The sequence below is a fragment of the Schistocerca gregaria genome, chromosome 5 (assembly GCF_023897955.1).
Source record: "Schistocerca gregaria isolate iqSchGreg1 chromosome 5, iqSchGreg1.2, whole genome shotgun sequence".
Taxonomy (NCBI): Eukaryota; Metazoa; Arthropoda; class Insecta; order Orthoptera; family Acrididae; genus Schistocerca; species Schistocerca gregaria.
Window position 1 is genome coordinate 406,870,669 of NC_064924.1, and position 16,846 is coordinate 406,887,514.

The window sequence follows — 16,846 nt, forward strand, 5'->3', positions numbered from 1 at the left end:
TGATGTATTCTCGAGAAATAGGGGAGATAATGACGCGCACATGATACAGGATTTGAGGTGGACATCATTAAAACAAAGTCGTTTCTCGTTGCGGTGGAAACTTCTCACGAAATTTCCATTACCACCATTCTCTTCCGAATGCGAAAATGTTTTGTTGAGGCCGACCTGCATAGGGAGAAACGATCAGCATAATAAAATAAGGGAAATAAGAGCTCACTCGGAAAATATAGGTGTTCATTATTTCCGCGCGCAGTTTGGGACCGGAATAATAGAGGGTTACTGTACAGGTGGTTCGATGAACCCTCTGGCAGGCACTTAAGTGCGATTTGTAGAGTATCCATGTAGATGTCGATGTACTCACGTATGAGAGTAAGCTGTCAGTCAACACAATCTTAAAATACGAATACAAGAACTGATTTAAAGCAGGAATAACAGATGAGACTTCTGCAGAAGTACAGGTGTTTTTGCCACGTAACATGCCCGAGAGTTGCAGATTTGGTCCACAGAGTAATTCCGTTATGAAAAACAGAAAATGGCCATACACAGCAAGACATTTTAGATAAGTCAAGTTTCTGAGTCTAATTCTGACTCAGTAAACATTTTAATGCACTAAAGAGCTTTTATAACTTCATAGACTAATGATAGTACTGCAGTTCTGAGCTTACAGTTGATATCAATCATTCGTGAGTTCATACGGGCATTAAGGGAACAGCGCATTGATGATTTCAGCATGAGTCCAGGATTATACTCATACTCCACTTCTGCCAGTTCTGCCACTTAGCCTATGCACACTCAGCATCGTAAAGCTGCAGTCAGCCTATACCCAGAATTTATCTAGGTTAGTCAATGAAATGTGACCATAACACCCTCGCACTTTTGACTAGACTTGCTAAAACATCTCTTCACTGCAAGCTCGACAGCTCTAAATGTGTTGCTGGTTTTCGTCAGCAGTCGCTATCATTCATCCCTCGTCTTTCTTCAGCCAGTGCGTCACTGGTAATCATATCATAGTCTGCCCGTTTCTCTGTCCGTCCGCCCGTCAGTTGGTCATCATCACTGACGTTCCAGTCTTTCTCCTACAGCCCTTCCCCAGTACATTGTGTCCCTAACCCTCTTCTCAGTCACTATAATACACACACTTCTCTTGTCAACCTCAAAAATTGTAACCTGGAATGCCTCCATTTTCCACAAAGAAAGTACTGTTCCAGTTTTCCTTTTCTTTGGAATGTTTTATAGTGCATCTTCATGAAAGTCGCCATGAATCATTACACCAGTTAGCACAGGAATTCCAATGACCAAACCTGAATGTACACTAGGACCAGGATCTTTTGCTGAACAAGCTATATTTATCTGTACACCAACAGGAGCAGCTTCAACAGGATCATCATTATCGAATGTTGCACTTTGGAACGCAGTAAAATCTTCGTCTAATACACATCAAATACGAAATCCTCCCGCTTCTCCTCCGAAATCAGTGGAAATAATATGGAATAGCTGCATGGAATACTGAAAACTTTAATTTCTGGTGCTCTAAAGTACATAGTACATACCTCACACCCATTCACACAGACATTTGAATTAGGCAACCCCAGTGTCCACGACATCCCTGCGATCACACTGCTGTTATCAGATTGGTAGACCACGATAACGCAGTAAAGGAGGTAGAGTCTGGACTTAGTTCCTACACAGACTTTGAAGTCTTAGGAATCATATGTATAAACTACGCCTATGGCACAACTTACTTACTTCGAATCCTTACAGAAATCCCATCAACCCTAAATCACCTAATCCCCATGGAACCTGGACACGTTATTGCAGACATCAAGTTCAACCTTCAGAGTCCCAACCTATCCTACAGATATATGCAACTCATATATAAAGACAGTCTGCCATCACTGCAGAAGCTCCTCCTCCTGCTCCGACTGCAAATCAGATCCCTTACTGAAACAAAGTATAAACCTCCCCACTCCACTTAACAGCTGCAACCTGAACCATCCTACTTCCTCCTCTAAGTGTAAAATTAACTACCTTCACTCAATCTGACTAGAGATCTCAGTTCCCATTGCACCTATTAACCCACCTCTAGAACCCAACTATTCCCTCCACCATTTCCCGCAACTGAGTAAATCACAAAATCTCTGACCAATCTCTGACCATTGTCGTTCAAAATATACATCTATTCAAAAGACCACACATCTGTCAGTAGTACGGCTCTGAGGCTGCCGGAACGATTTGTTAACATTTGCAACATGATGTGACCGGGTCATTGACCTAGTGATGTCGTCAGTTACGTCATCGTCCTTATTGCTGACATGCGACGCCCACTTTTCCCTCCTACTCCCCCTCTTTCCCTCCCGTCCCCCCCCCCCCCAATCTTCAAAAAAGCATGGTAAAGTGTTAAAGATAAAACAGCCAATCAAAAAATCCAAAAACCCAAGTCGGCAAAACTAATCCATTAATGTTAATATAAAATTAAAACGCTCTCCCCCTTCTCGCTTCCTACCTATCCCAAATCAATGAAAAATCCAAGATGATAGAAATAGCAAAAATGTAGCTGTAGGAAATTTAGAATCCCCACTCTCTCTTCTCTTTCCAATCAGTATTATTCAAACAGTAGTATCTTGTAATCTGAATAGGTATTTGACACAACTCTGTTACACAACCAGATTGTTACTGCTGTATCTATCTTAATGAAATCCAAACGGCACTGAACAGCATTTTTCTGCAAACTGTGTCCCATATGAATAATTTACCTTTAGTGGAACAATCGATCAGCTTCATACGTTAATATAAAGTGTTCTCTGCAACAAACACATTTATTTCTATCGTAGTCCTGCATGGTAAGCTGTGGCATCAATGCTGCTGGATGCCAACCGAGGGGACCTGGGTTTTATACCCAGCTGGATCATGGATATTCTCTATTTGGGAAATGGAGTTTTGTCCTCATCATCGTTTCATCATCAGCGACCTGCAAGCAGCCTAAATGGCATTAACTAAAAAGACTTGCACCTGGCGGCGAAGATCCCGCACAATGGACAGACTCGCACTCTCTCTGAAGAGATCCTATTATTCTCTTTTTCACTTCTGGAAAGGCTTTCAGGTCGGCAGTGACTTAATATGTGAGAACTAAACACTCTAGTGACTAAAACAAGGAATCACAGCGGTCTTCATCTAGAGATATAACATTAATATTTCTTGTGGAACCAGTGAGTGATACCTTGTGAATAGAAACTGACGTTCTTATATGCACAAACAAGTATATACCAATATTTTAGAAATCGACTGTCTCCATGTTACTCACTTCCCAAAATAGGTTATGCACACATTACCACTGTGGAGGAAGTCTTGATGGTAGATGTATCTTGCAGTCCTACAGATGAAGAAGCACCGTTGCTTCAGATTTGGTGGTGGCGTGTTTCGGGCTCATTATATTGGATGACGCTGCCCCTTCTCCAATGTCAAACTCTATTTACTGCCCTCCTAAATTCTTCAAGCTCTGTAACATGGAACCCACGCTTTCACGTATTATAGCAAGTAATTGACACTCAAAATACAGAGTAATCGTAATTAAAATTACAGTTTCAAAACAATATAAAAAAGGAACCGCTACTCAGAATGACGTGACATTTGAGGAAAATTTGAGGAGAAATGTATGGAAAAACATTAACGAAAATTTTATCTCTAGGTGGCGCTGAAATCATTATAATGTAAAAGGGTTTGGCTACAAATAACACATGAATGGCAATGCGACGGCTATCGTGAATTGCACATTAAACCAACAGCACTGTACAGTATTCATGAGCATACAGGGTGGGCTCTCAAAAGTTATGGCACTGTTAGATACGTAAGCACATCCACCACAGCAGGTTCCTACCACAACGGATGACATAAATCGGTTTCTGATTGTCCTAAGGCCAAAAATTGTATGAAAAGAACCAATGACCTCGGGTTTTGATTGTCTTAAGGCCAAAACCCACATAAAGACAACGATGAAATCGATTTTTAACTGTCGTGAGAGTGGTGTAAGAAATTTTCAATATGCTGTCCACCATCTTCTGCCGCAAGTAGAAATAGAGCAACAGCTTGTGCCAGATAAGATAGAATTGTATCGAGTGTCACGTTGAGAATGCGCTTGTAATCAGAGCACTGAACACTGAACGCACCTCCTTTATCTAAATGTGTCTTATTCTCCTTTTGGAGTAGCTCCCCAGTCTCTCTAGCGGTTGACAAACAGGCTTAAATGTTCTTTCCAGTAGAGATTCAGCTTCAGCTTTCCTTTCTTGTTGCAAAGCCAATTTTCCTCAGAATATTTTGTTGAGATGTCAACAGCTGACAAATCTTTTGTCCAATCGAATTGAGAGACTAATTGACTACTGCAGTGGCAATCACAATTACAAGCAAAAGTCTCGATTTATGCCACACAAATACAGCTATCCCAATGAATACGATATTGCTTGTCATTTAAGTCATCGTCTTTGTTTATAACTACAAAATTGTATGCACTCTCACTCGATGTTAGTTTTAAGGAATGCATTAAAAGTAATGTATGGGTAATATAAAAGATAAATACAAAGCTCAAATTACGTTTGTCTTTTCTGAAAAGAATAATTAAGTATTTTGGAATTTTTCTATATGTTTGACATAGGTAAAAGTAGACTATTCTGTAGTGACAACCGATAGAAAAGTAGGCTTCATATGATCTGGCTTACCACAAGCAGTATCACTACAAGCAACGTTGTGAAAAATATCTAGAACGATAGCATTTTATCAGGCGATACAACTTCCTCAGCACTTGAAAATGTAGAGTACCCAATAAATTCCAGTTTTCAAACACCTGTTCTAGAAATTTATACGTATAGTGCTGAAAATTTGGAATATGCTTGCAAATTATTAAGGGTGAGGTTGACGTCATTATCGTGATGGAGAAGGTTAATAACCACATTCGTTTTCCCACAGTAGGAAGGACATAATATAATGCATCTAATAGCCTTGTCTGCTATTCTACGGCTGAAACCCACTTTCAATCAGCAACAGAAGTGGTTGGAAGTTAAAGTGTATTTTCTTGAACCGCATTTCGAAACATGTTAAGGATTCTTCTGCCATGTTGCAACTAGACGCGTGAGAATATTGCGTAGTTTGTAGAAGAAGCGTTCTTCTGCCTTTTAGCAACTCTATATACAAGAGCATTACACAGATTCTAGTACTGCAATCGCCCGCATGATGGACGTGACATGTCTGTCTCTTGCAACAGCCTTCAGGTTTATTTGGTGGGACTTAGAATCATTTTATGGTGAACTGCAGACATTTTTTCTGGTCCGCGGGCACGTTTCTAAATGTTTTTTGTCTTGTTCAAAACAGATCCGGCCTGATGCCATTGCATGGCAATCTTTGTTGGCACTTGGACACCATTAAACTTCTAAGCAAACAACTGATCACACCGTTTCCACGAACGTAACTTCACACAGCGAACAGCTGCTGCTCCACTATGAGTACCTTCCTCTCCTTTGAAATGCTCCTCACACGTGGCAAGCCTATACGTGGTGCGTGTCAGAGGTGTTGTATACATACATTCGCGTCGAATAGTATTTACTTATCCGGGCCACTTTCATTTGCCCCACCCTCTATTTGGCTACTCGTGCTGTGGGTTGGAAACAAATCCGACGAAACCGCTCAAGAGAGGTGATGTTGGAGTCAATCTATTAAATGCAGTGTGCAAGTAACATGACATTCCTTATGCAATACACGCACACAGTCTGTTAGATAGACACTGAGCAGACCAGATTCTGATAGAAAGAGCATAACGTAGAGGGTAGGTTGGTGGTGCTACTGTCAGTGATAAATTAGATGCTATAGCAGTAAGTCAGGCAATAAAATTTAAATGTGAAATGGGTAAGGGTATGATAGGAAAAAAAGAAGAAAAACCGTACATCAATAGCACTTTCCATTTCCGCTATATTTGCTGTGCGAGCTTTAGATCATTCACTGTGTACAGTTAAACCGAATGTACTGTAGTCGTCAGTGTATTAGCAATCATAAAAGAATGCTCCCATTCCATTCCTTCAAAGAAGCGCTTGGCACTCCGTGCATTGTGATCCTTCATGTAGAATACTATCCTGCGCCAGGGAAAATTTTTTGTACTGCATGCTTAAACGCAACAAATCTCCTCTTTCCGACTCGTCATCTTCACCTCAGTGATTAGTAAGGCCTTAGAACCTATTTCTCTTTCAGTGCATACACAGATACCTAAATCAAACTGTTCCTCCCTTTTAAGCCACTGTGGCTTTAGCCGTAACTGAGAGTCTGCTCTTTTCAAGTCCTTTAACTTTCAAAGACCGTATGGTGACGTATGTCAATTTGGCTCCCTGTTCAAACTCAAGGCTTGTGCATTTACAGTACCTATGACCACCTTAATGCATCCATTCTACGTAACTGTTATCCTACGTAATCATAAATAGCGGCCTTTCCCGTATCTTTCACTTCCTGTCTTGGTGTGCACCAGTGCTCGTCATACTTCAGTTCCCGCACACCCTTCACACTGATGATATGTACTCCTCCAGTTTGCGCGGCGGTAACAATTTTAAACTACCGCGTCCTGCTCGCAATAGTAAATAACGGGAAGGAAAGTCACCCTGTGTAAAACACTGTGCTGTTCTACAGACCAAAAATCATTAAATGGTGTAAGATATTATGGTTTATAAGTGGAATAAATGCAAAGGACATTTCCTGGATCGCTGTGAAGTTTCCTGCAACTGTGTTGGAAATCGTGGAGAGTATTTAGACCCTGGGAAAAAAGATTTAGAGATTTTGTTTACTCCCTGAGTAAGAAACTATTACTTTTAAAGGTTACCTTAAGTAATTTACTTCTAATGGTATCCCACTCCTGTTTGGTGTGCATTATAAAGAGCAATTACGTATTGTCCATTGAACCTGAGAAGGCGAATGAACATTCTAATATACACGTTTAGCATCTGAATGCCTTGAAAATGGTTTAATTAATAACTTTCATCCTTCTCAGATGTTGTTGCTTTCATTGTAAATGATCAATATTTGGTTGACTAAACTTTTAGAAAGGATCATAACGAAGTAATACTCATTATCAACGAAAAGAAATGATTTTGATTCATATCATTAGAGAAATCTCGAAGATTAGTAGGTTTACAGATTATCGACAAAAAATGGTTCATATGTCTCTGAGCACTATGGGACTAAACTGCTGAGGCCATCAGTCCCCTAGAACTTAGAACTACTGAAACCTAACTAACCTAAGGACATCGCACACATCCATGCCCGAGGCAGGATTCGAACCTGTGACCGTAGCAGTCCCGCGGTTCCAGACTGTAGCGCCTAGAACCGATCGGCCACATCGGCCGGCAGATAATGGTTAGTATTTGTAGAAACTTCACTGTGTTTTGGATGATAAACTGCAGACAATACAGATAGAGAGATATTCAAGAATAATTAACTGGTATAAATGAAGATTATAAAATGTCAAACCTTTTCATGTGAACTACGAAGAAGAGAAAATTTAATTATTTTAAATCGCTTCATTAAATATAACAGGCATACTTCATCATTTCATCCAAGTCACGTTCAACAATGATTCACTTTGTATCAGACAGTAAGTACTTTTAGCATACATTTTAGAGCTTTTCTACATTTCGTAACTTGTGCTTTTGTTTCCACTCCCCAAGGATAGGAAAGTACTTCATATACACTGAATTTAAGCGCTTCGCAAAAAAAAAGTGTTATTTAGAATGGACGAAAGTCCAGGAGATTGCACAATGCTTATCGTATTGTATCTGTTCTTTGTGCATTCAGATTTTATTGCAGTTTTCTGCTTGCCATGCACTTCCGTAGGCCACAATCGGTGTTATGTTATTCTTGGCGTTCAGTGAAGTCGAATAGGTAATTTATGACAGCTGCTGTACAAAGCCCCAGAGGTGGCCCGCAAGCCAAATATGTATATTAGGGTGAGATATACGATTGTCGCGTGAATGCCATCGTGATAGAATGGCGCGGCGGGCAGGGAGCCCTGTAATCCGCGGAGAGCAAACAACGCAGTCGTAAACGCCGCGTCACGAGCGGCTGCTAACGTCACGCGATTCGAAGTTCTGCTCTGCTCGCAACGCCGTCACCAGGTGGCACCGCGGTAGTCGCGCTTCGCTCCCCTGCTACATCGCTTCCGTCCCGCATGAGGCCCACGAGAAAGGCCGTGGCGCGTACGACACAACAAGTGATACTGGCGGGGAGCAAGGAACTGTTTCAGTCGATTTTAGTAACTCTTGACTAAGAATCTGAATGCTTGCAAGTTCTCGCCCCCACACGACAAAGTTAAGATCTTTAATGGCCACATTTTCAGTTACATATTGATTTCCCATGAGCGCTGTACGGAGCCGAGCGTTCGCTTAGTGTGGCGGACAAGGCGACTGGTGTGACGTCACCAGTTCGGTTTGAGGGGGGGGGGGGGGGGGGGGGGATTTCTCGTGGGCCCCGTATTCCACACTACCCAATACTTCGTTACGTCAACTATGTGTCTATTTATACAGGCAGACACCTTTATACGCGAATTCGTTACCCGCGTTCTCACGTATACTCATACGCGATAATTTGCTAACAGTACACGGAAGCAGTAACGCGTAAGCGAATTTTCCGTCGTGTTTGTCGAGTCGTGAATGATCAATTCAGGTCAGCAGAGCTGTGAAGTGGCTTTTCACAGAGCTATATTTAAAATATTGTGTAAAATTGAACAAAATGTGTGTCTGTTAGGAGAAAGAAGGGCGTAGGAACGTCGTGTCCATTAGAAATAAAGTTAATTGTTTTGGATCTCTATGAGAAAGGTGGGCGTATATTTGACGTTCACCGGGCTTTGGGACATGGTGAATCCCCTGTGAGAACTATTCGCTACAATGCGGAACCCGCTGGAAAAATTACGCAATTTTTAACTGATGTAAGTGTGCCTAGAGTGACCAAATATCGCTCGGAGATGATGGAAAGAAAAGAGAAAATGCGAAGCAATTGAACTGAGCACCGCCCGCATCTCGTGGTCGTGCGGTAGTGTTCTCGCTTCCCACGCCCGGGTTCCCGGGTTCGATTCCTGGAGAGGTCAGGGATTTTCTCTGCCTCGTGATGGCTGGGTGTTGTATGATGTCCTTAGGTTAGTTAGGTTTAAGTAGCTCTAAGTTCTAGGGGACTGATGACCACAGTAGTTAAGTCCCATAGTGCTCAGAGCCATTTGAACCATTTGAACTGAGCACCAAGACCAACAGCACATGCCTCTCCTTGGAGCTGCTATTCAAGCTAAAGCCAAGAAGTTGTAAGCAGATTTAAGGAAATAATGGGAAGCTTTCTCGGCCAGTACTGGTTGGTTTCATCGCTTCAAGCATCGTTTTGACTTTCACAACATTAAAATGATAAGAGAGGCAGCTTCAGGAGACGAAGTTGGACTATCGGATTTTAACAAGAGGTTAAAAGGAATTATGGCAAAAATGCTACACTGCGAAGCAGGTTTTCAACCTAGATGAAGCGGGCGTTTTTGGAAACAGTTGCACAGCTTATAACAGAACGTAAAATCATGTATGTCAGTAATTTCTTTACGTGTAATGTTTTATGTAAATATAGCCTTTGACTGCGAGTGTAACAACTAAGAGACGGTTATCTTTGGTCATGCGGGAAGGAGGTCGATCTTTGGATCGGGAGCGTGGGTTGGAGGAGGTGGTGATACAGATGGGGTGTAAAACAATGTCCAATTTCATATTATTGTAGAAGTGTTAAATGTGAATAAATGAATTAAATAGTGATGTGCAAAACTAATGTAACGTTTGCTAACTAAAAACCAAAATACCACGTCGCCCTACAAACCAGTTAGTCTCATCCAAACACAAAGAAAACCGCGGGAATATCGCAGTGGAATCACCTCTAGACTTCACGAAGACAACAACGCAGCCATCGATATGAATTAAGTGACAAACTGTTCGTACTTGTTAACGACCTCGGACTATAAATTTGAATCTCCTGTAGTGCCTGAAGTCACCATGTGGACAAAGGAGTAGGACAACTTATAGACTGTGGAAATATTAGGAAGAGGCCCGTTAAAAGCTACACCTTCATTTATAGAGAAGAAAAACTAGCAAATGGATCCAACACTGCCAAGGACCGTTGCATCATTCTGCTCAGACCAATGTTGTAGGCGACAGCAGATTAAAACTTCTTATGATCTACCACTCTAAAAATCCTAGGGCACTAATGCGTTGTGATAAGAGCAGGCTGAGAGTTGGTCGGTGATAGAGTAAAAACAGTTGGACGATTCTGCTATTTTCAGTGACTATTTTGTTAATGAACTGAATTGAAAATCGAAGGCCAACAGTGAGAAAGAAAAATTCTTCACCTTCTCGGTAGCGTTCCCAGCCACCCATTATACGTTTGTGATTCAAAGTCCGGATTAGGGCATGGACCGATTTAAGGAAAATGATTTGCGTGTACTAATATGTGTTTTAGAGTTAAATTTTGAGACGCATTAATTTTGCATTAAAATGCGGTTAAGAAAGATGATAAAGGTTACCTTTTGTAAAATTGCTAGGAAGCTGTTATTTTAAACTTCAGATGTCAGGAATCAAGAATTTAACCCCCTTTTACTCATAAACTGCCCCTCGATTTGGCGAATTCGGTATTCGCAGCGATTCTGCGGAACGTAGCTATAATGTTTAACGAGATTTACCTGTACACATATAGCAGATAGGACAATCAAGTACGTGTTTGTGGTTATGACCCTGACAAAAGCCATCCTCTGGCATCTCTGCCCCCCTTCCGCCCCCTCCCTATGGCACCCCCGCCTCCTCATATATATTTTTTAATTCTTCGCGGTATTCTCTCGGAATTGATGAGATCATTGGAATGGTTAGCCGTGACAAAACTGTTCCATTTTGTATGTAAGTTATATGAGAGATATACTCCCTATTCCAATTTCAAAGAAGGCAGATACCGACAGATGTCAATGCTACCGGACCACCAGTTCTGTAAGTCATGGTCGTAATTAATGACCATTATTTATAAAAAATTCGTGAATGCCGATCTCGTGGATGATGAGTTGAATTCCAGAGAAATATAGAAATACGCAGGGCAATACTGACCCGACGACTTACTTTAGAAGATATCTTGAAGACAGAGTAACTCACGTTTATAGCTCCTTTTTATTGTAAACGAGAGTCCACAATCGCTGCGAATTTCTTGAGGGATATTATTTTAGTGTGTATGCTTTTTTTCAAATAATCAGTTTATTTCATTCTTTAGCTATTATGTGATATCAAGCCCTTAGCAAAAGAAATCAGGAAATGAGCCACAAAACTAGTGGATGAGTTTGACTATTTGAGCAGAAATGTAACTGATTATGGCCGAACTAGACAGGATACAAAATTTAGTTCGGTAGTAGCAATAAAATCATTTCCTAAAATAAGAAACCTGTTGACTACAAATATGATCGTTAGGATATCTTTTTTGAAGTTGTTTGTATCATGTGAAACCTCGTTCAGAAGTGAAACGTAGAGTATATACATACATTGTAAAATGTGTGACTATAGAAAATGCTGGAGGTTAAATGGGCGATAGAGTAACAAATAAAGAGATATTGATCAACTTGGGGAAACAGAAATCTGCTCTAAGTAAATTCGTTGATTGAGAATAACTTGGAATCTGCTGTATTAGGTACAAATGTTCTATATAGTGTTTTAGCTCCTATTCAATCATTAAATGTGTTAATATTTGCTTTAAGTTTACAAAGTTAGAGTGTCAAGCTGGATACACTGTCCTTGTTAACATAAAGTAGTGGAAAATCAATCATGTAAATGTTATCTCATTATGGTCTTTGCAATTGTAGACATGTACAGGATTAATTAGACATAACACCAGTGGATAGAAAGCGAACCACAAATCACAATGTGACATCACAGTTCTATGATTAAGTGCAAGTTTGTACCTAATTATTCACCTTCTTTATCAAATATTACACAAACGAATAGAACTAAACAGCCAATAAAAATGTAGCCTCAGTATGATTTGAATAGTTTCTTGCACATAAGTTAATCATATATTACAGAAGTTAATTGAATTAAATAGTTAATAAAATGTGACCTCCCTATGGTCTGAATAAGTGCATTTTCATACAACAGTATTTTTTAAAAAAAAAAATAATAGCGAAATCGACAGTTGAACTGAATTGATGGTTCACTACAGCTTTATGAATTGATGAAACTGTACAAAAAATTAAATTATTATTAATGCTTTTGTTATGTTGTGAGGGGTGATGAAGCTACGTTTTTTCCACAGTTTGCACCGTTGTTTTCATTGTGGATAAACACATGGATTGACTTGAGGAAAACTGCTTAAATACATTTTATCTCTGATTGAGGTGACAACTTTTTGCGCATGACACGGTGTATGTCATGATGAAATGAATGGTAAGAGTAATCTTGTCAAAGTTGAGTCATAGCGATTATTTCAGTTATGTTTGATCCCTCCCTTTGCTAGTGTAGCAAATTACTCCTGAATCAGCTGAAGTTTGGCTGGCCATGCTTTTATCAGGTGCTCCTCTACCACAATTGCCCAATATCAGGGTTGGATCAGTCAGCAGTTCATAATTTTGGTGTCATCCTCACATGTTTGTAAATTGAAAGTTAGAGGGGAAAAGGAAGGGAAAGGTAGGGGATCACTGTTATCACCTGCATCGAGACATCAAGCGGAATCAGGCGCAACAAGTGAAAATGTGTACTGGATGGGAACTCGAACCTGGGATCTCCTCCTTACAAGTCAGGTTCGTTAACCACTCCGCCATCCGGGACACAGCGCTACTGGAAGTGTGCGGACTATCTCGTCATGCCTCATGACCGATCCACATTCCCATCTAGTGCCACCTATCTGGAGTCTCTGTTTATTTCCTCCATGTTCATTCTCTGACATTCTCACAGCAGGTTAAAACTATTTGTGCATCTGCAGTGAAGAAGGTGGATCAATTGCCCAATGGCCAATCAAATTAGGCCATACAAATTATATGAATGTGTGGTGTCTGTTCTCTCACACATGTCCAAAAGAACAGGCACCACACATTCATATAATCCTCATATGTTTCCTCTAGACTGGTTGACTTATTGGCATCCTCCCTCTCACATCTCGTCGTAAAAAATACCAAGACCAGAATAGTAATAAATTGATAGAAAATAATATCTCGCATCTTAAAGAGACTGTCCTCTACAGAGCACTGAGACTACTGTCTCACTATACTAGCTATAGTTCAACATCTGTTTCCTTTTGTTATAACTTACTTTTGTAGAATTGGCAACATTCACATTATAGTTCATGACACATTTCAAGCATCTGATATACTTCAGCGTAGATTACTATTATTTTAATATGCATGTTTACACATATGGCATTTGGTATGTGAAGTGCACTTATAGATCACTGATACCATTTAACTTGATTTTGTTTCTTTGTTTACAAAACTCGTCAGGTTCTCTGCTACCATATTTCACTATGAAGTGTATTTCACTACATTAAGACCTACTACGTTAACTATTACCATTCTCATTATATCTAACTGCATAGATGCATACTGTACTCCATACTACCTTCACTGCTTGAACTGGGTGATGAATACACTACTCACTTCATAATGTAGTGTCACTGATCATCAAAAATCTTCACATTGAAAATTATGGTATTGGTACAAGCAAATTAAACAAAGATATTCGAACATTAGAAATAACGACAAAAGGAATTTCTGCTTCAGCTAAATAAGAAGCTGATCACAACTCATATGGAAGTATAATATTACTGAGACTTATTTTCTTCTTTCATACATCTGTAAAGCAAGGTGCTGAAAGCACTACATCACTCAGTTGTAACAAGCTTCTATTAATACAGATCAGAAGGATGCATAACATATTTACATGAATTAAAAGTTCGTTAATCTTGAAAGCGAAATATTAGCCATAACTTTTCCTCTATTGACATATATTTTTAGTACCAATGCATCATGCCCTACTCCTCTTATCTTTGATTTCCTCTGAATGCCAAAACCTTTCATTGGATCTCATTACTTTCTTCAGCCAGCTACATCTTCTCCATGTTATGTTTACTCTTCACATACACACAATATCTTACACTTTTGCTGCTTTCGAAGGGTATATATTTTACAGAGCATTTACAAAACCTCATCCATCAGAAAGTAAACAACATAATCATAACCACAGCACCACAGTAGGTACTTCATTTTATCTGAGACATCACCTGCCATATTCTTAATCCCTGTGCAGTTTTTACAACTATTATAGCGAACACGAGTTCTTCTACCTCAGACGCTCTAACTCTCAAGTGTATTTGGATGTGCAACACAGCTAACTATACACAGAAAAATTCATGTATCAACAACAGAATTTACTGGGTACCTTGTACATTTAAGAAATTAGTGAATTTCCTCATAGCACTTTTGTTGCCTGTGTCTGTGGTCACTTTCAGAACACAAATTAATAATAAAAATAACTAATTAATAAGACTGAACCTTGAACTGCTGGTATACCAATGTATTACCACAAATAAAAACGGTAAATAGTTGAGGGAGTATGAATGAGAGCAGTGGCGTATTTAAGTCTACAAAGATAATGACAAGTTTTTATTCATCTTACAAAAAAAGACAAGCACAAATCAGAAAAGGAATGGTACTTGGGTGGAAAAGCATTTGTTGGGGTGCAAACTATACAAATTCTCTTTGTTGGGGTGCAAACTATACAAATTCTCCCCCGGAATTACTCCATTTTACAACACAATCTGACTTTGTTTACATGAATTGACTGTGAGGCCCAATTCTGTTTAAATGGAATCAACTACGATCAAGTACACCACAGACTGTGGTTGACAGAGAACAGCGAGATGGGAATATCATTCAAGAACCCTACGGATGTGCAGCAGTATTTTACTCTTTCATCTAGATTCAGGCAGCAGCAGCAATCTGCACACTATGGGCGAGGAGCAGCGTGCTGCAGAAGCTGTAATGTTCTGACGTGTCCGCGTAAATTTGCAAACGACATGGACTGGGGTTCTAATTATTAGAACGTGTGAAACTTACATATCAGAGCCCTGAAATCCTGGCGGATGTCAGTGTGAGGGGCACCCGTTCGCTGTTCTGGCCAAATTAGGTTCACAGGCTCAACGGTACATGTTGGAATTTGTAAAAAGTCAGACGGCCAACTGAGGACGAGTAAGTATATAATCTTGACACACAATACATTCAATGATATGCAGTTCCACTGTTGGTACAATTGGAAACTGCCACTGGCTCTCATCCCATCCCAATTTTCAGACCACAGGTCTCACCCACTAGGGAACGACCTGAAGTTCTCTATCAACGGAAGATCTGAAGACGAAAAAGCCATAGAATCTCAATCACGTCCCACTAAGCGTCGGTGCGGGAGCCGAATTAGCACAAAAAGAAAAACGCCTCCACATTGTACAAACCAATCAAACAATCCTCTGCTCATTGAATCTCCTCTCTCGACTGTTCGGTTGCCCTGGTAGCCAATCCAGACACAGAACCGGGATTCCCCCACTGGGGGAGAAAATCTCTGCTTTGCTGCTTTGCATATCCTGAGAGGACCAATCAGCGATCAAGATCTCTCTTGTCTGAAAAAAGAATATTTAAGACTAGGAAGGTGTAGTTCTCACGGTGAGCATGGCAATTTCTTAACAAAAAAATCTATCTACATGAGATCTCAGTCCATCATTTACAGAAAGCTCTAATGTTTCCAGGCTAACCATTCCCAAACTTACCGTTCGTTAGACGAATCTGGCAACATCCTGGTGTCAAGGGAGTCAGTCTTGCCTCCACTAAACACATGCACCAGCTGCTCTGTGACCATATTGTCCCAGCTTCTAACATGGGAATGCTTGGAGTTTTATGACTGTCCCACTGTTTGCACAGAAGCTCAGATTACAGCAGACTCTCTTAAATGGCTTCCTCCACCCACTTTCCGCCAACTGGCCACCTTCATGAGGCTCTGTTGCCTGCTCCAAATGGTTAAAATGGCTCTGAGCACTAAGGGACTTATCATCTGAAGTCATCAGTCCCCTAGAACTTAGAACTACTTAAACCTAACTAACCTAAGGACATCACACTAATTCATGCCCGAGGCAGAATTCGAACCAGCGACCGTAGCGGTCGCGCGGTTCCAGACTGAAGGGCCTAGAACCGCTCGGTCACCTCGGCCGGCTGTCTGCCCCAGGTAAAATGTTTTGCAAACTGGCGCCGTCCTCCTCCAACCCGAAGTGGGAAGAGGGGAGTGCCATGGACTGTAGTCCCTAAAGATACAACTCACAGAATGCTGCTTCCCAGGATCACTCCCACAGCCAGGTCGCTGGACACAGCATTTATCGCCCGCAGTCCATCTTTCTCTCTGTACTCCATCACGTACACAACGGCCCCTCGGGTGCAAATTCCTCTACAGGCTACATATGCAGTTACATGAACATTCTGCACACAATTTTCCCATGTAAAAAGAGATAAACCGTACTCAAGAAATGTAGTACTGGGGAACACCGAGATCAAAACATAAAATACGAATATTAATTTGACTGATAGTTTTGTTAAAAATGAGAGAATGGTGTGCCACTTCTCAAGCTGATCTTACTACCTCACTATTTTCCAACTTAGTGGAGGATGATTAAATTACAATTTATTGAACTTTATCCTGTGAGGGTTGATATTTCAGAACCATTTGTAAGTTTATTTCTAATGTCCTCAAACTTATGAGATCTTGAAACAGTATCAGAAATTATCATTCCATCATTAATTGTAATGTACACA